Source organism: Oncorhynchus kisutch, linkage group LG11 (genome assembly GCF_002021735.2).
Source record: "Oncorhynchus kisutch isolate 150728-3 linkage group LG11, Okis_V2, whole genome shotgun sequence".
NCBI classification, from domain to species: domain Eukaryota; kingdom Metazoa; phylum Chordata; class Actinopteri; order Salmoniformes; family Salmonidae; genus Oncorhynchus; species Oncorhynchus kisutch.
This window is the reverse complement of record NC_034184.2, coordinates 10,181,915-10,202,900: the sequence shown is the minus strand read 5'-3', so window position 1 is coordinate 10,202,900 and position 20,986 is coordinate 10,181,915. Positions and strand designations below refer to the sequence as shown.

General features: G+C 48.3%; 1 pseudogene; it reads right to left on the bottom strand.

The window, feature by feature from the left end:
• Positions 1-13,552: 13,552 nt before the first annotated feature.
• The window catches only part of LOC116376359 (uncharacterized), a 41,609-nt pseudogene continuing 34,175 nt past the window's right edge, over positions 13,553-20,986 (bottom strand).

Genomic DNA, 20,986 nt, shown 5'->3' with positions numbered 1-20,986 from the left:
AGAAATGTGGCTTACTGCAGTTCCTGGAGAGAAACGTGGCTTACTGCAGTTCCTGGAGAGAAAAGTGGCTTACTGCAGTTCCTAGAGAGAAACGTGGCTTTACTGCAGTTCCTCGAGAGAAACGATCCCTCTGATGGGCATACAGTGCACTGCACTACATTATGAGTCCTAACCTGAGAAATGACAATGTCACTTTCTCACTGCTGTCTCGTTGACATCAAGGGGTAAGAGGTCAACGATTAGGGGTCAGAGGTGAGAGGTCAGACTTGTGTGTTGAGCTGGTACTGCAGTTGTTCCAGGGCAGAGAGTCGACTTTGCTGGTGCTGGGTGTCTCTGGATGGGTGTCTCTCTGGCTCCATAGACACTGGGGCCAGGGAGGGTTTGGGAGCAGACTGGAGAACAGAGAGAGAGATAAAGTGTGAGAAAATAGAATGGAGAGGTGTACGTGTGTCGGGGTGTGTGTGTCGGGGTGTGTGTGTGCGCATGTGTGAGAGGAGGCATCCAGGGTGTTTGTATTTTTTCCCCGGCCCCTGGCGCTGCGTGTCATCTTTGCTGAATCCCCCATAATCCCGCAGAGCAGGGGGATCAGGGTGCCCGGCGGGGTGGTAGAACAACACAGGGGAGAATACTTCCTGTCCTAACTGTCAACACTACCACACTACCCCATCAATCACAACAAAGCTGGACCACCCCACCCGACCAATCCCAACACAGCTGGACCACACCACCCAACCAATCACAACTGGACCACACCACCCGACAAATCACAACACATCTTTTTAAAATGAGCAAACACAACGTGCCATTGGAACACAGGAGTGATAGTTGCTGAAAATGGGCCTCTATATGCCTATGTAGATATTCCATAAAAAATCTGCTGTTTCCAGCTATAATAGTCATCTACAACATTAAAAATGTCTGTATTGCATTTCTGATCAATTGATGATATTTTAAATGGACCATTTCTTTTCTTATTTTCTTTCAAAAACAAGGACATTTCTAAGTGAGCCCAAACTTTTGAACGGTAGTGTATACTGGGAGTGGGAAAGAAACTTCGGACACAGTGCCTCAGACCCTGCAGGTCTGAGAGGGCCAGCAGGCCTCCAGAAAGATTGAATATTCACTGGTGATGTTTAATGGACCCAAGACTCATTCAGCTTTTGGGGTTTGTTTTGATATTTTCACTATTGACTCATTTGAAACAGGGATGAATTGGTATTTGTGAATTGACATTGTTGGTGATGAAATGTGTGATATATATATATTATTTTTTACAAACACACATTTCATTAACAAGCTATGTCAACCCACAATTGCCTCTTCACGATTTTCGCACCTTTTTCAGCTGTTCCGTTACTTGTAAGATATAGCGGACTAGAGGTTATATGTATGTTTGTAATATACAGTTGAAGTTGGAAGTTTACATACACCTTAGCCAAATACATTTAAGCTCAGTTTTTCACAATTCCTGACATTTAATCCTAGTAAAAAATCCTGTTTCAGGTCAGTTAGGATCACCACTTTATTTTAAGAATGTGAAATGTCAGAATAATAGTAGATAAAATAAATGAAAGCTGAAATAAATCATTCTATCACATTCCCAGTGGGTCAGAAGTTTACATACACTCAATTAGTATTCGGTAGCATTGCCTATAAATTGTTTAACTTGGGTCAAACGTTTCGGGTAGCCTTCCACAAGCTTCCCACAATAAGTGGGGTGAATTTTGGCCCATTACAGAGCTGGTGTAACGGAGTCAGGTTTGTAGGCCTCCTTGCTCGCACACGCCTTTTTAGTTCTGCCCACACATTTTCTATAGGATTGAGGTCAGGGCTTTGTGATGGCCACTCCAATACCTTGACTTTGTTGTCCTTAAGCCATTTTGCCACAACTTTGGAAGTATGCTTGGTGTCATTGTCCATTTGGAAGACCCATTTGCGACCAAGCTTTAACTTCCTGACTGATGTCTTGAAATGTTGCTTCAATATATCTACATCATTTTAATTCATGATGCCATCTATTTTGTGAAGTGCACCAGTCCCTCCTGCAGCAAAGCACCCCCACAACATGATGCTGCCAACCCCGTGCTTCACGGTTGGGATGGTGTTCTTTGGCTTGCAAGCCTCCACCTTTTTCCTCCAAACATAATGATGGTCATTATGGCCCAACAGTTCTATTTTTGTTTCAACAGATCAACGGACAATTCTCAAAAAAGTACGATCTTTGTCCCAATATGCAGTTGCAAACCGTAGTCTGGCATTTTTATGGCAGTTTTGGAGCAGTGGCTTCTTCCTTGCTGAGCGGCCTTTCAGATTATGTCGATATAGGACTCGTTTCACTGTGGATATAGATACTTTTGTACTTGTTTCCTCCAGCATCATCACAAGGTCCTTTGCTGTTGTTCTGGGATTGATTTGCACTTTTTGCACCGAAGTACGTTCATCTCTAGGAGACAGAACGCGTCTCCTTCCTGAGCAGTATGACGGCTGCGTGGTCCCATGGTGTTTAAACTTGGGTACGATTGTTTGTACAGATGAATGTGGTACCTTCAGGTGTTTGGAAATTGCTCCCAAGGATGAACCAGACTTTTGGAGGTCCACAAAACATTTTCTGAGGTCTTGGCTGATTTCTTTTGATTTTCCCATGATGTCAAGCAAAGAGGCACTGAGTTTGAAGGTCGGCCTTGAAATACATCCACAGGTACACCTCCAATTGACTTAAATTATGTCAATTAGCCTATCAGAAACTTCTAAAGCCATGACACAATTTTCTGGAATTTTCCAAGCTGTTTAAAGGCACAGTCAACTTAGTGTAAGTAAACGTCTTACCCACTGGAATTGTGATACAGTGAATTATAAGTGAAATAATCTGTCTGTAAACAATTGTTGGAAAATGATTTGTGTCATGCACAAAGTAGATGTCCTAACTGACTTGCCAAAACTATAGTTTGTTAACAATAAATGCGTGGAGTGGTTGTAAAACGAGTTTTAATGACTCCACCCTAAGTGTACGTAAACTTCCCACTTCAACTGTATATATATATATATTTGACAAACATATACATTTCATCACCAACAATGTCAATTCACAAATACCAATTCATCCCTGTTTCAAATGAGTCAGTAGTGAAAATATCAAAACAAACCCCAAAAGCTGAATGAGTCTTGGGTCCATTAAACATCACCAGTGAATATTCAATCTTTCTGGAGGCCTGCTGGCCCTCTCAGACCTGCGCAGGGTCTGGGGCACTGTGTCCGAAGCCTCTGTCCTACTCCCAGTACCTTCTGCCACATCCCCACTTGTTCTTGTTTCTTTTTTCTGTGTCCAGTGGAGGTATGCCTCTGTCCTGAGCGTCCTCAAACATCTCCTGTGTTCTCAAAACGTTTTGCCTATAGCATTGATACACAGCCCCATCTTCTGTCCTGAATGTATATGACCGAGGCGGACCCTCCTCCCATACTCACCTTTCTATCCCATGAATCCAGACCACGAATTCAAACCACATCCTGAGCTGCTAACGGTGACAACACTCTAGCAGTTTTGTCATAGAGTTTTTGTCTTGCCTTCAGCAGTAGGGCCCTGTCCTTCACAGCTAATGGGCAGTCATTCAGGCAGAAACTGGGCAACCTGGAATGTAACTTGCATCCCATTAAGTTTTCTGCAGGTGACCGGCCACATTCCAAGGGCGCTGCTCTGTAAGACAATAAAGCCAAGTGTGGATGAGCCCCACTGGGTGTTGCCTTTTTCATTAACCTGTTTATTAACAGTCTTCGGAGGACAAATATCGTAGTATTTCTTACAGCTTTTTTGCTACATATACATACATTTTACATACATGGTACTTTTATATAAAGCTGTCACATAACAATAATACATTACCAAACATAAGCTCTTTAATCCCACCCCTCTGCCACTCTCAGCCCATCCCACCTATCACCATAGACCTCAGTTCTTTAATCCCACCCCTCAGCCACTCTCAGACCATCCCACCTATCACCATAGACCTCAGCTCTTTAATCCCACCCCTCAGCCACTCTCAGACCATCCCACCTATCACCATAGACCTCAGTTCTTTAATCCCACCCCTCAGCCACTCTCAGACCATCCCACCTATCACCATAGACCTCAGCTCTTTAATCCCACCCCTCAGCCACTCTCAGACCATCCCACCTATCACCATAGACCTCAGCTCTTTAATCCCACCCCTCAGCCACTCTCAGACCATCCCACCTATCACCATAGACCAACCCTCAGCCACTCTCAGACCATCCCACCTATCACCATAGACCAACCCGCAGCCACTCTCAGACCATCCCACCTATCACCATAGACCAACCCTCAGCCACTCTCAGACCATCCCACCTATCACCATAGACCTCAGCTCTTTAATCCCACCCCTCAGCCACTCTCAGACTATCCCACCTATCACCATAGACCAACCCTCAGCCACTCTCAGACCATCCCACCTATCACCATAGACCTCAGCTCTTTAATCCCACCCCTCAGCCACTCTCAGACCATCCCACCTATCACCATAGACCAACCCTCAGCCACTCTCAGACCATCCCACCTATCACCATAGACCTCAGCTCTTTAATCCCACCCCTCAGCCACTCTCAGACCATCCCACCTATCACCATAGACCAACCCTCAGCCACTCTCAGACCATCCCACCTATCACCATAGACCTCAGCTCTTTAATCCCACCCCTCAGCCACTCTCAGACCATCCCACCTATCACCATAGACCAACCCTCAGCCCCTCTCAGACCATCCCACCTATCACCATAGACCTCAGCTCTTTAATCTCAACCCTCAGCCACTCTCAGACCATCCCACCTATCACCATAGACCAACCCTCAGCCACTCTCAGACCATCCCACCTATCACCATAGACCTCAGCTCTTTAATCACACCCCTCAGCCACTCTCAGACCATCCCACCTATCACCATAGACCTCAGCTCTTTAATCCCACCCCTCAGCCACTCTCAGACCATCCCACCTATCACCATAGACCAACCCTCAGCCACTCTCAGACCATCCCACCTATCACCATAGACCAACCCGCAGCCACTCTCAGACCATCCCACCCATCACCATAGACCAACCCTCAGCCACTCTCAGACCATCCCACCTATCACCATAGACCTCAGCTCTTTAATCCCACCCCTCAGCCACTCTCAGACTATCCCACCTATCACCATAGACCAACCCTCAGCCACTCTCAGACCATCCCACCTATCACCATAGACCTCAGCTCTTTAATCCCAACCCTCAGCCACTCTCAGACCATCCCACCTATCACCATAGACCAACCCTCAGCCACTCTCAGACCATCCCACCTATCACCATAGACCTCAGCTCTTTAATCTCAACCCTCAGCCACTCTTAGACCATCCAACCTATCACCATAGACCAACCCTCAGACCATCCCACCTATCACCATAGACCAACCCTCAGCCACTCTCAGACCATCCCACCTATCACCATAGACCTCAGCTCTTTAATCTCAACCCTCAGCCACTCTTAGACCATCCAACCTATCACCATAGACCAACCCTCAGACCATCCCACCTATCACCATAGACCAACCCTCAGCCACTCTCAGACCATCCCACCTATCACCATAGACCTAAGCTCTTTAATCTCAACCCTCAGCCACTCTCAGACCATCCCACCTATAACCATCGACCAACCCTCAGCCACTCTCAGACCATCCCACCTATCACCATAGACCAACCCTCAGCCATTCTCAGACTATCCCACCTATCACCATAGACCAACCCTCAGCCACTCTCAGACCATCCCACCTATCACCATAGACCTCAGCTCTTTAATCTCAACCCTCAGCCACTCTCAGACCATCCCACCTATCACCATCGACCAACCCTCAGCCACTCTCAGACCATCCCACCTATCACCATAGACCAACCCTCAGCCACTCTCAGACTATCCCACCTATCACCATAGACCAACCCTCAGCCACTCTCAGACCATCCCACCTATCACCATAGACCTCAGCTCTTTAATCTCAACCCTCAGCCACTCTCAGACCATCCCACCTATCACCATAGACCAACCCTCAGCCATTCTCAGACTATCCCACCTATCACCATAGACCAACCCTCAGCCACTCTCAGACCATCCCACCTATCACCATAGACCTCAGCTCTTTAATCTCAACCCTCAGCCACTCTCAGACCATCCCACCTATCACCATCGACCAACCCTCAGCCACTCTCAGACCATCCCACCTATCACCATAGACCAACCCTCAGCCACTCTCAGACTATCCCACCTATCACCATAGACCAACCCTCAGCCACTCTCAGACCATCCCACCTATCACCATAGACCTCAGCTCTTTAATCTCAACCCTCAGCCACTCTCAGACCATCCCACCTATCACCATAGACCTCAGCTCTTTAATCTCAACCCTCAGCCACTCTCAGACCATCCCACCTATCACCATAGACCAACCCTCAGCCACTCTCAGACCATCCCACCTATCACCATAGACCAACCCTCAGCCCCTCTCAGACCATCCCACCTATCACCATAGACCTCAGCTCTTTAATCTCAACCCGCAGCCACTCTCAGACCATCCCACCCATCACCATAGACCAACCCTCAGCCACTCTCAGACCATCCCACCTATCACCATAGACCTCAGCTCTTTAATCCCACCCCTCAGCCACTCTCAGACTATCCCACCTATCACCATAGACCAACCCTCAGCCACTCTCAGACCATCCCACCTATCACCATAGACCTCAGCTCTTTAATCCCACCCCTCAGCCACTCTCAGACCATCCCACCTATCACCATAGACCAACCCTCAGCCACTCTCAGACCATCCCACCTATCACCATAGACCTCAGCTCTTTAATCCCACCCCTCAGCCACTCTCAGACCATCCCACCTATCACCATAGACCAACCCTCAGCCACTCTCAGACCATCCCACCTATCACCATAGACCTCAGCTCTTTAATCCCACCCCTCAGCCACTCTCAGACCATCCCACCTATCACCATAGACCAACCCTCAGCCCCTCTCAGACCATCCCACCTATCACCATAGACCTCAGCTCTTTAATCTCAACCCTCAGCCACTCTCAGACCATCCCACCTATCACCATAGACCAACCCTCAGCCACTCTCAGACCATCCCACCTATCACCATAGACCTCAGCTCTTTAATCCCAACCCTCAGCCACTCTCAGACCATCCCACCTATCACCATAGACCTCAGCTCTTTAATCCCACCCCTCAGCCACTCTCAGCCCATCCCACCTATCACCATAGACCAACCCTCAGCCACTCTCAGACCATCCCACCTATCACCATAGACCTCAGCTCTTTAATCCCACCCCTCAGCCACTCTCAGACCATCCCACCTATCACCATAGACCTCAGCTCTTTAATCCCAACCCTCAGCCACTCTCAGACCATCCCACCTATCACCATAGACCAACCCTCAGCCACTCTCAGACCATCCCACCTATCACCATAGACCAACCCTCAGCCCCTCTCAGACCATCCCACCTATCACCATAGACCTCAGCTCTTTAATCTCAACCCTCAGCCACTCTCAGACCATCCCACCTATCACCATAGACCTCAGCTCTTTAATCCCAACCCTCAGCCACTCTCAGACCATCCCACCTATCACCATAGACCAACCCTCAGCCACTCTCAGACCATCCCACCTATCACCATAGACCTCAGCTCTTTAATCCCAACCCTCAGCCACTCTCAGACCATCCCACCTATCACCATAGACCAACCCTCAGCCACTCTCAGACCATCCCACCTATCACCATAGACCTCAGCTCTTTAATCCCAACCCTCAGCCACTCTCAGACCATCCCACCTATCACCATAGACCAACCCTCAGCCACTCTCAGACCATCCCACCTATCACCATAGACCTCAGCTCTTTAATCTCAACCCTCAGCCACTCTTAGACCATCCAACCTATCACCATAGACCAACCCTCAGACCATCCCACCTATCACCATAGACCAACCCTCAGCCACTCTCAGACCATCCCACCTATCACCATAGACCTCAGCTCTTTAATCTCAACCCTCAGCCACTCTTAGACCATCCAACCTATCACCATAGACCAACCCTCAGACCATCCCACCTATCACCATAGACCAACCCTCAGCCACTCTCAGACCATCCCACCTATCACCATAGACCTAAGCTCTTTAATCTCAACCCTCAGCCACTCTCAGACCATCCCACCTATAACCATCGACCAACCCTCAGCCACTCTCAGACCATCCCACCTATCACCATAGACCAACCCTCAGCCATTCTCAGACTATCCCACCTATCACCATAGACCAACCCTCAGCCACTCTCAGACCATCCCACCTATCACCATAGACCTCAGCTCTTTAATCTCAACCCTCAGCCACTCTCAGACCATCCCACCTATCACCATCGACCAACCCTCAGCCACTCTCAGACCATCCCACCTATCACCATAGACCAACCCTCAGCCACTCTCAGACTATCCCACCTATCACCATAGACCAACCCTCAGCCACTCTCAGACCATCCCACCTATCACCATAGACCTCAGCTCTTTAATCTCAACCCTCAGCCACTCTCAGACCATCCCACCTATCACCATAGACCAACCCTCAGCCATTCTCAGACTATCCCACCTATCACCATAGACCAACCCTCAGCCACTCTCAGACCATCCCACCTATCACCATAGACCTCAGCTCTTTAATCTCAACCCTCAGCCACTCTCAGACCATCCCACCTATCACCATCGACCAACCCTCAGCCACTCTCAGACCATCCCACCTATCACCATAGACCAACCCTCAGCCACTCTCAGACTATCCCACCTATCACCATAGACCAACCCTCAGCCACTCTCAGACCATCCCACCTATCACCATAGACCTCAGCTCTTTAATCTCAACCCTCAGCCACTCTCAGACCATCCCACCTATCACCATAGACCTCAGCTCTTTAATCTCAACCCTCAGCCACTCTCAGACCATCCCACCTATCACCATAGACCAACCCTCAGCCACTCTCAGACCATCCCACCTATCACCATAGACCAACCCTCAGCCCCTCTCAGACCATCCCACCTATCACCATAGACCTCAGCTCTTTAATCTCAACCCTCAGCCACTCTCAGACCATCCATCCTATCACCATCGACCAACCCTCAGCCACTCTCAGACCATCTCACCATAGACCAACCCTCAGCCACTCTCAGACTATCCGGCCTATCACCATAGACCAACCCTCAGCCACTCTCAGACCATCCCACCTATCACCATAGACCTCAGCTCTTTAATCTCAACCCTCAGCCACTCTCAGACCATCCCACCTATTACCATAGACCTCAGCTCTTTAATCTCAACCCTCAGCCACTCTCAGACCATCCCACCATCCCACATATCACCATAGACCAACCCTCAGCCACTCTCAGACCATCCCACCTATCACCATAGACCTCAGCTCTTTAATCTCAACCCTCAGCCACTCTCAGACCATCCCACCTATCACCATAGACCAACCCTCAGCCACTCTCAGACCATCCCACCTATCACCATAGACCAACCCTCAGCCCCTCTCAGACCATCCCACCTATCACCATAGACCTCAGCTCTTTAATCTCAACCCTCAGCCACTCTCAGACCATCCCACCATCCCACATATCACCATAGACCAACCCTCAGCCACTCTCAGACCATCCCACCTATCACCATAGACCTCAGCTCTTTAATCTCAACCCTCAGCCACTCTCAGACCATCCAACCTATCACCGTAGACCAACCCTCAGCCACTCTCAGACCATCCCACCTATCACCATAGACCAACCCTCAGCCACTCTCAGACCATCCCACCTATCACCATAGACCAACCCTCAGCCACTCTCAGACCATCCCGCCTATCACCATAGACCAACCCTCAGCCACTCTCAGACCATCCCACCTATCACCATAGACCTCAGCTCTTTAATCTCAACCCTCAGCCACTCTTAGACCATCCACCCTATCACCATAGACCAACCCTCAGACCATCCCTCCTATCACCATAGACCAACCCTCAGCCACTCTCAGACCATTCCACCTATCACCATAGACCTCAGCTCTTTAATCTCAACCCTCAGCCACTCTCAGACCATCCAACCTATCACCATCGACCAACCCTCAGCCACTCTCAGACCATCCCACTTATCACCATAGACCTCAGCTCTTTAATCTCAACCCTCAGCCACTCTCAGACCATCCCACCTATCACCATCGACCAACCCTCAGCCACTCTCAGACCATCCCACCTATCACCATAGACCAACCCTCAGCCACTCTCAGACTATCCCACCTATCACCATAGACCAACCCTCAGCCACTCTCAGACCATCCCACCTATCACCATAGACCTGTTGTGCTGGACAAGAGTGCAATTTCAGGGTACTTTGACAAGTAGTCGATAGTCAACAAATAGTCTTTACCATTGCAGTGAAACAAGAAGACTCCAACCTTCTTCCAGGCTGTGGTGGGTACCTCTCCAATAGCCATGGGCTCCTTGGGCTGTCTATAATGAAATGTGACACATGCATCACAATTTCCCACCATTTTCTCAATGTCAGAATTTATATTTGGTCAATCAGCTCCCAGATGTCCTTCATGCACACTCTGTAGAATCTCCTGGTGCATTGAAGTAGGTATCACCATTCTATTGTCCTTCATGCACACTCTGTAGCATCTCCTGTCTCATTGAAGTAGGTATCACCATTCTATTGTTCTTCAACATCACTCCATTGACCACTGACAGCTCTGCCCTTAGTGGGAAGTACTGCTTACAAGAGCCTTTTGCCAGCCATTTTCCAGATTATGGATCACTTTGCAAAGAATGGGATCTGTTGTGGTCTCTTAAGCTATTCTCCTTAGCTGCTGCTCAGAAACAGGAAGTGACTCCCTGACCATATTGACTCCCTGACCATATTCACATGCAAGACAACCTCCTCCTCCATAGACTCCTGACTGAGGCTGATTTGTGACACCACTGGTGGATCCCTTGAGAGGGCATCTGCTACCACTAAAGTTGACCCAGGCACATTGGTTAGAACAAAATCATAGCGTTGCAACCTCATCATCATCCTTTGGAGACGAGGAGGCATGTCATTTAGATTTAGAGAGATTGGAATACGGGGTTCATGGTCTGTTTCTAGAATCACCTTTGGAAAGCCAGAAATGTAACAGTGAAACTTCTCACAACCAACGACCAACCCTAGACACTCCTTTTCTATTTGAGCATAACGCTTCTCAGCATCAGTGTCAAAGGGAGGGCTGCATAATACACAGGCTTCCACACACCTTGATGCTCCTGAAACAGCACGGGTCCAATGCCATCGTTGGAGGAGTCCGTGGACAGTAGGCCTGTCAGGTTCTAAAAGAGTTAGCACTGACTCTTCAGCCAAAATGTTCTTCACATTGTTCTACTCTCTATCATGTTCTCTGTTCCATGAGAACTCTGTCTTGTCCTGAAGGAGTGTCCTTAAGTTCACTGTTTAAGCTGACAGGTTTGATACAAACTTCCCCAAATAATTGACCATACCCAAAACACGCTGAATGCATTTCCTATCTGTGGGATTAGCCACCTCCCTCACCGCTTTGACCTTGGCATGATCAGGCTGCAAACCCTCCGAGAACAGTTTAACCCCAAGAAATGTGATTTCCTTCACACAGAACTGACATTTAGCCCGATTTAGCATCATTGTGTTCCTGAATAGTGGACCCCCAGACCACACAATCCTCCACATACACTCAAATGAACTCTAACCCCTCAATGACCCTTTCCATGACCTTGGGAAAGAGCTCGGGGGCAGAACTTATGCCGAAAGGTAACCTCTTAAAGCAATATCTTCCAAAGGGGGTATTGACTCTACAAAGCTTGGTGCTGCATCCAACTTGGAGAAATAGTGTGCACCAGCCATTTCACACACCATCTCCTCCCTCTTGGGAATCTGAAAATGCTCCCGTTTGATACATTTATTAAGGTCCTTGGGGTCCACACAGACTTTCAGAACTCCATTCCTTTTCCAAACACACACCATAGAATTGGCCCAGTCTGTTGGCTCCTCTGTTTTCACGAGCACATTGAGTTTCACCATTCTTCCCAACTCCTCCTTTAGATCCTTCTGTAGTGGCCCCGGAACTTTGGGTGGTGCATGAATCACTGACTTGGCATTCTCTGTGGGAGCAACAGAGTGAATGAGAGACAATGCTCCAAATCCTGTGAACACATCTGAATATCTTTGATCAATCTCCTCACCATTTTGATTACTTGTCAGCCGTTGAACACTGTGCAGCCAGTCCAAGTCATTAATGGTGTACACGTACTTAACAAGTCCCAACAACTCACATGCTGTATCCCCCAAAAGAGAATCATGCCCCTCTGGTACTATCGCAAACATAAGTGTGTGGCTTCTTGTTTTCCCCTTTACAGTTAGCGGACACAAACCTTCAGTCTCAATTGCTTGGCTTTGAGAGCCACAGCCTTTGCATGATGAATGGTTTGTGCTTTATCTCATGAAAATCTCTCATATTGATTAGGTTGGCTCTAGCTCCTGTATCCAGCTTGAAGGTCAAACTTGTACCACTGACCACGAATGGTACAACCCAGTGGTCACCAATGCCCGTCCTCCATGCAATCCACAGTGCCCAAAAATAAATCACTTTGTTCATTCTCCTCCTCCTTCTCCAGACAATGGTGTGAACATTTTGTCTCCACTACCTGTCCTTTGCTAAACATATTTTCCCCAAGAAATGTTTCCCCTTGTACTTGTAGCAACATTTTCCAAAGACAGGACACTTCCTGGCATGGTGCCACACCTGTTACAATCATATTGCTTGTGGCTCCTTTGATCAGTCATATTGCTTGTGGCTTCCTTTGCTCATAGCGCCCCCTTGTGTCCTTGTCTACAAAAGCAACTGCTGCACTTTCCACCTCCCTAGCAGTGTTTGCTGGTGTGGAGCTAAAGGTTTGAATATGCAATTGTACCAGCTCATTCGCATGACATATTTTTACTGCAGTGTTCAAATTTAACTCACTTTTCCACAGCAATCTTTCTCTAACTCTGGAGTCACTTATACCAAACACAATCTGATCTCGAAGCATAGATGAGGTTAGGTCTACAAAATGACACTTTTAATTTCAAATCTGTAAGTAAGACGTCAAACATTTCACCTTGCTGTTGAATACGACAGCGAAACAAATAACGTAAAAAAAGGAAGATGTATTGATGTGGTTCTGAGTGATGGTTTACGACACTCTTTTACGACACCTATGGTATATATGTGGCAATGGCGGAATAACTATGATTGATGGTGATGGTGGTCTTTGCTCGCTGGAACTAACAAAGTAACACAGTAAAAGAGTGTCGTAAACCATCCCTCAGAACCACATCAACACAGTATGGTTATCTGGTATCTTGTCTATATAGCCTAGCACTCATCATGCAGAAAGAGCTGTGTCTTTTAATTATGTGATATGGTTAAGCAGTGTTAGTATGTGTTTTCTACAGTAGCATCAATCCTACCCTCCAGTCCAGCGTCGGCCAGTTGTGCCCAGAGCCTGTTGCACATCTTAATCAGCTGCTGTTTGTCTCTGGTCAGACGGGTGATACACTGTACTGCTTGCTTCAGTTTGGACTAAAGGAGATGGTCACTGAGATGGGCGCTGAGCTTACCTCCCCACACCCTGGCCCATACCCCCTTGCCACACCAGGCTTCAGGCCCTGGGTCGGCGGCTGTTGTCTAAAACACAAGTTCTCCTTCTGGAGCTGCCTCACCATCTCCCCCTTAAGGAAGAGAGGAAGGGAGAGAGAGAGGGATAGAGAGAGAGATAGGTGTATATGTACTAGGTTTGTCACTACAATACCTGATTTTACATGGCAAAAAGGAAAACACAAAACAGACTAAACTTTTTAGTCCTTTAAAAACCTGCTTCATGTAACATATAGTTTGTTATAGCTTGAAAAATAAACAAATGTGATTATGGGTCAACATACTTGTTACCAACATGAATATGTTGGATGCAAAGGACACAGTAACACAATGGAACATATTCTCCACCAACACTGTGTGTTTAGTAACCTCTATGTCTACCTCTTCAAGATGATGGGATCCCTTCTGTTGGCTGAGATTCTTTACCTCTTCAAGATGATGGGATCCCTTCTGCTGGCTGAGATGGTTTACCTCTTCAAGATGATGGGATCCCTTCTGCTGGCTGAGATGGTTTACCTCTTCAAGATGATGGGATCCCTTCTGCTGGCTGAGATGGTTTACCTCTTCAAGATGATGGGATCCCTTCTGCTGGCTGAGATTCTTGACCTCTTCACAGATGATGGGATCCCTTCTGCTGGCTGAGATGGTTTACCTCTTCACAAACAATGGGATCCCCTCTGCTGGTTGAGATGGTTTATCTCTTCACAAACAATGGGATCCCTTCTGCTGGCTGAGATGGTTTACCTCTTCACATATGATGGGATCCCTTCTGCTGGCTTGTCATCTACAAAATGGCTTCCAACACTCTACTCAGCAAACTGGATGCAGTCTATCACAGTGCCATCCGTTTTGTCACTAAAGCACCTTATACCACCCACAACTGCGACTTGTATGCTCTAGTCGGCTGACCCTCGCTACATATTCGTCGCCAGACCCACTGGCTCCAGGTCATCTACAAGTCCATGCTAGGTAAAGCTCCGCCTTATCTCAGTTCACTGGTCACGATGGCAACACCCATCCGTGGCACGTGCTCCAGCAGGTGTATCTCACTGATCATCCCTAAAGCCAACACCTCATTTGGCCGCCTTTCGTTCCAGTACTCTGCTGCCTGTGACTGGAACGAATTGCAAAAATCGCTGAAGTTGGAGACTTTTATCTCCCTCACCAACTTCAAACATCAGCTATCTGAGCAGCTAACCGATCGCTGCAGCTGTACATAGTCTATTGGTAAATAGCCCACCCATTTTCACCTACCTCATCCCCATACTGTTTTTATTTATTTACTTTTCTGCTCTTTTGCACACCAATATCTCTACCTGTACATGACCATCTGATCATTTATCACTCCAGTGTTAATCTGCAAAATTGTAATCATTCGCCTACCTCCTCATGCCTTTTGCACACAATGTATATAGACTCCCCCCTTTTTTTCTACTGTGTTATTGACTTGTTAATTGTTTACTCCATGTGTAACTCTGTGTTGTCTGTTCACACTGCTATGCTTTATCTTGGCCAGGTCGCAGTTGCAAATGAGAACTTGTTCTCAACTAGCCTACCTGGTTAAATAAAGGTGAAATAAAAAAATAAAATAAAATGGGATCCCTTCTGCTGGCTGAGATGGTTTACCTATTCACAGATGATGGGATCCCTTCTGCTGGCTGAGATTCTTTACCTCTTCACAGATGATGGGATCCCTTCTGCTGGCTGAGATGGTTGCCCTCTTCACAGATGATGGGATCCCTTCTGCTGGCTGAGATGGTTTACCTCTTCACAGATGATGGGATCCCTTCTGCTGGCTGAGATGGTTTACCTCTTCACAGATGAAGGGATCCCTTCTTCTGGCTGAGATGGTTTACCTCTTCACAGATGATGGGATCCCCTCTGCTGGCTGAGATTCTTTACCTCTTCACAGATGATGGGATCCCTTCTGCTGGCTGAGATGGTTGCCCGCTTCACAGATGATGGGATCCCTTCTGCTGGCTGAGATGGTTTACCTCTTCACAGATGATGGGATCCCTTCTGCTGGCTGAGATGGTTTACCTCTTCACAGATGATGGGATCCCTTCTGCTGGCTGAGATGGTTGCCCTTTTCACAGATGATGGGATCCCTTCTGCTGGCTGAGATGGTTTACCTCTTCACAGATGATGGGATCCCTTCTGGTGGCTGAGATGGTTTACCTCTTCACAGATGATGGGATCCCTTCTGCTGGCTGAGATGGTTTACCTCTTCACAGATGATGGGATCCCTTCTGCTGGCTGAGATGGTTGCCCTCTTCACAGATGATGGGATCCCCTCTGCTGGCTGAGATTCTTTACCTCTTCACAGATGATGGGATCCCTTCTGCTGGCTGAGATGGTTTACCTCTTCACAGATGATGGGATCCCTTCTGCTGGCTGAGATGGTTTACCTCTTCACAGATGATGGGATCCCTTCTGCTGGCTGAGATGGTTTACCTCTTCACAGATGATGGGATCCCTTCTGCTGGCTGAGATGGTTTACCTCTTCACAGATGATGGGATCCCTTCTGCTGGCTGAGATGGTTTACCTCTTCACAGATGATGGGATCCCTTCTGCTGGCTGAGATGGTTTACCTCTTCACAGATGATGGGATCCCTTCTGCTGGCTGAGATGGTTTACCTCTTCACAGATGATGGGATCCCTTCTGCTGGCTGAGATGGTTGCCCTTTTCACAGATGATGGGATCCCTTCTGCTGGCTGAGATGGGTTACCTCTTCACAGATGATGGGATCCCTTCTGGTGGCTGAGATGGTTTACCTCTTCACAGATGATGGGATCCCTTCTGCTGGCTGAGATTCTTTACCTCTTCACAGATGATGGGATCCCTTCTGCTGGCTGAGATGGTTGCCCTCTTCACAGATGATGGGATCCCTTCTGCTGGCTGAGATGGTTGCCCTTTTCACAGATGATGGGATCCCTTCTGCTGGCTGAGATGGTTGCCCTTTTCACAGATGATGGGATCCCTTCTGCTGGCTGAGATGGTTTACCTCTTCACAGATGATGGGATCCCTTCTGGTGGCTGAGATGGTTTACCTCTTCACAGATGATGGGATCCCTTCTGCTGGCTGAGATGGTTTACCTCTTCACAGATGATGGGATCCCTTCTGCTGGCTGAGATGGTTGCCCTCTTCACAGATGATGGGATCCCCTCTGCTGGCTGAGATTCTTTACCTCTTCACAGATGATGGGATCCCTTCTGCTGGCTGAGATGGTTTACCTCTTCACAGATGATGGGATCCCTTCTGCTGGCTGAGATGGTTTACCTCTTCACAGATGATGGGATCCCTTCTGCTGGCTGAGATGGTTTACCTCTTCACAGATGATGGGATCCCTTCTGCTGGCTGAGATGGTTTACCTCTTCACAGATGATGGGATCCCTTCTGCTGGCTGAGATGGTTTACCTCTTCAGAGATGATGGGATCCCTTCTGCTGGCTGAGATGGTTTACCTCTTCACAGATGATGGGATCCCTTCTGCTGGCTGAGATGGTTTACCTCTTCACAGATGATGGGATCCCTTCTGCTGGCTGAGATGGTTTACCTCTTCAGAAATGATGGGATCCCTTCTGCTGGCTGAGATGGTTTACCTCTTCACAGATGATGGGATCCCTTCTGCTGGCTGAGATGGTTGCCCTTTTCACAGATGATGGGATCCCTTCTGCTGGCTGAGATGGGTTACCTCTTCACAGATGATGGGATCCCTTCTGCTGGCTGAGATGGTTTACCTCTTCACAGATGATGGGATCCCTTCTGCTGGCTGAGATGGTTTACCTCTTCAGAGATGATGGGATCCCTTCTGCTGGCTGAGATGGTTTACCTCTTCACAGATGATGGGATCCCTTCTGCTGGCTGAGATGGTTTACCTCTTCACAGATGATGGGATCCCTTCTGCTGGCTGAGATGGTTTACCTCTTCACAGATGATGGGATCCCTTCTGCTGGCTGAGATTCTTTACCTCTTCATAGATGATGGGATCCCTTCAGCTGGCTGAGATGGTTGCCCTCTTCACAGATGATGGGATCCCTTCTGCTGGCTGAGATTCTTTACCTCTTCACAGATGATGGGATCCCTTCTGCTGGCTGAGATGGTTTACCTCTTCACAGATGATGGGATCCCTTCTGCTGGCTGAGATGGTTGCCCTTTTCACAGATGATGGGATCCCTTCTGCTGGCTGAGATGGGTTACCTCTTCACAGATGATGGGATCCCTTCTGGTGGCTGAGATGGTTTACCTCTTCACAGATGATGGGATCCCCTCTGCTGGCTGAGATTCTTTACCTCTTCACAGATGATGGGATCCCTTCTGCTGACTGAGATGGTTTACCTCTTCACAGATGATGGGATCCCTTCTGCTGGCTGAGATGGTTTACCTCTTCACAGATGATGGGATCCCTTCTGCTGGCTGAGATGGTTTACCTCTTCACAGATGATGGGATCCCTTCTGCTGGCTGAGATTCTTTACCTCTTCATAGATGATGGGATCCCTTCAGCTGGCTGAGATGGTTGCCCTCTTCACAGATGATGGGATCCCTTCTGCTGGCTGAGATTCTTTACCTCTTCACAGATGATGGGATCCCTTCTGCTGGCTGAGATGGTTGCCCTCTTCACAGATGATGGGATCCCTTCTGCTGGCTGAGATGGTTGCCCTTTTCACAGATGATGGGATCCCTTCTGCTGGCTGAGATGGGTTACCTCTTCACAGATGATGGGATCCCTTCTGGTGGCTGAGATGGTTTACCTCTTCACAGATGATGGGATCCCCTCTGCTGGCTGAGATTCTTTACCTCTTCACAGATGATGGGATCCCTTCTGCTGGCTGAGATGGTTTACCTCTTCAGAGATGATGGGATCCCTTCTGCTGGCTGAGATGGTTTACCTCTTCACAGATGATGGGATCCCTTCAGCTGGCTGAGATGGTTTCCCTCTTCACAGATGATGGGATCCCTTCTGCTGGCTGAGATTCTTTACCTCTTCACAGATGATGGGATCCCTTCTGCTGGCTGAGATGGTTTACCTCTTCACAGATGATGGGATCCCTTCTGCTGGCTGAGATGGTTGCCCTTTTCACAGATGATGGGATCCCTTCTGCTGGCTGAGATGGGTTACCTCTTCACAGATGATGGGATCCCTTCTGCTGGCTGAGATGGTTTACCTCTTCACAGATGATGGGATCCCTTCTGCTGGCTGAGATGGTTTACCTCTTCACAGATGATGGGATCCCTTCTTCTGGCTGAGATGGTTTACCTCTTCACAGATGATGGGATCCCCTCTGCTGGCTGAGATTCTTTACCTCTTCACAGATGATGGGATCCCTTCTGCTGGCTGAGATGGTTGCCCTCTTCACAGATGATGGGATCCCTTCTGCTGGCTGAGATGGTTTACCTCTTCACAGATGATGGGATCCCTTCTGCTGGCTGAGATGGTTTACCTCTTCACAGATGATGGGATCCCTTCTGCTGGCTGAGATGGTTTACCTCTTCACAGATGATGGGATCCCTTCTGCTGGCTGAGATGGTTTACCTCTTCACAGATGATGGGATCCCTTCTGCTGGCTGAGATGGTTTACCTCTTCACAGATGATGGGATCCCTTCTGCTGGCTGAGATGGTTTACCTCTTCACAGATGATGGGATCCCTTCTGCTGGCTGAGATGGTTTACCTCTTCACAGATGATGGGATCCCTTCTGCTGGCTGAGATGGTTTACCTCTTCACAGATGATGGGATCCCTTCTGCTGGCTGAGATGGTTTACCTCTTCACAGATGATGGGATCCCTTCTGCTGGCTGAGATGGTTGCCCTTTTCACAGATGATGGGATCCCTTCTGCTGGCTGAGATGGGTTACCTCTTCACAGATGATGGGATCCCCTCTGCTGGCTGAGATTCTTTACCTCTTCACAGATGATGGGATCCCTTCTGCTGACTGAGATGGTTTACCTCTTCACAGATGATGGGATCCCTTCTGCTGGCTGAGATGGTTTACCTCTTCACAGATGATGGGATCCCTTCTGCTGGCTGAGATGGTTTACCTCTTCACAGATGATGGGATCCCTTCTGCTGGCTGAGATTCTTTACCTCTTCATAGATGATGGGATCCCTTCAGCTGGCTGAGATGGTTGCCCTCTTCACAGATGATGGGATCCCTTCTGCTGGCTGAGATTCTTTACCTCTTCACAGATGATGGGATCCCTTCTGCTGGCTGAGATGGTTGCCCTCTTCACAGATGATGGGATCCCTTCTGCTGGCTGAGATGGTTTACCTCTTCACAGATGATGGGATCCCTTCTGCTGGCTGAGATGGTTTACCTCTTCACAGATGATGGGATCCCTTCTGCTGGCTGAGATGGTTTACCTCTTCACAGATGATGGGATCCCTTCTGCTGGCTGAGATGGTTGCCCTTTTCACAGATGATGGGATCCCTTCTGCTGGCTGAGATGGGTTACCTCTTCACAGATGATGGGATCCCTTCTGGTGGCTGAGATGGTTTACCTCTTCACAGATGATGGGATCCCCTCTGCTGGCTGAGATTCTTTACCTCTTCACAGATGATGGGATCCCTTCTGCTGACTGAGATGGTTTACCTCTTCACAGATGATGGGATCCCTTCTGCTGGCTGAGATGGTTTACCTCTTCACAGATGATGGGATCCCTTCTGCTGGCTGAGATGGTTTACCTCTTCAGAGATGATGGGATCCCTTCTGCTGGCTGAGATGGTTTACCTCTTCACAGATGATGGGATCCCTTCAGCTGGCTGAGATGGTTTCCCTCTTCACAGATGATGGGATCCCTTCTGCTGGCTGAGATTCTTTACCTCTTCACAGATGATGGGATCCCTTCTGCTGACTGAGATGGTTGCCCTCTTCACAGATGATGGGATCCCTTCTGCTGGCTGAGATGGTTTACCTCTTCACAGATGATGGGATCCCTTCTGCTGGCTGAGATGGTTTACCTCTTCACAGATGATGGGATCCCTTCTGCTGGCTGAGATGGTTTACCTCTTCACAGATGATGGGATCCCTTCTGCTGCCTGAGATCGTTTACCTCTTCACAGATGATGGGATCCCTTCTGCTGGCTGAGATGGTTTACCTCTTCACAGATGATGGGATCCCTTCTGCTGGCTGAGATGGTTTACCTCTTCACAGATGATGGGATCCCTTCTTCTGGCTGAGATGGTTTACCTCTTCACAGATGATGGGAT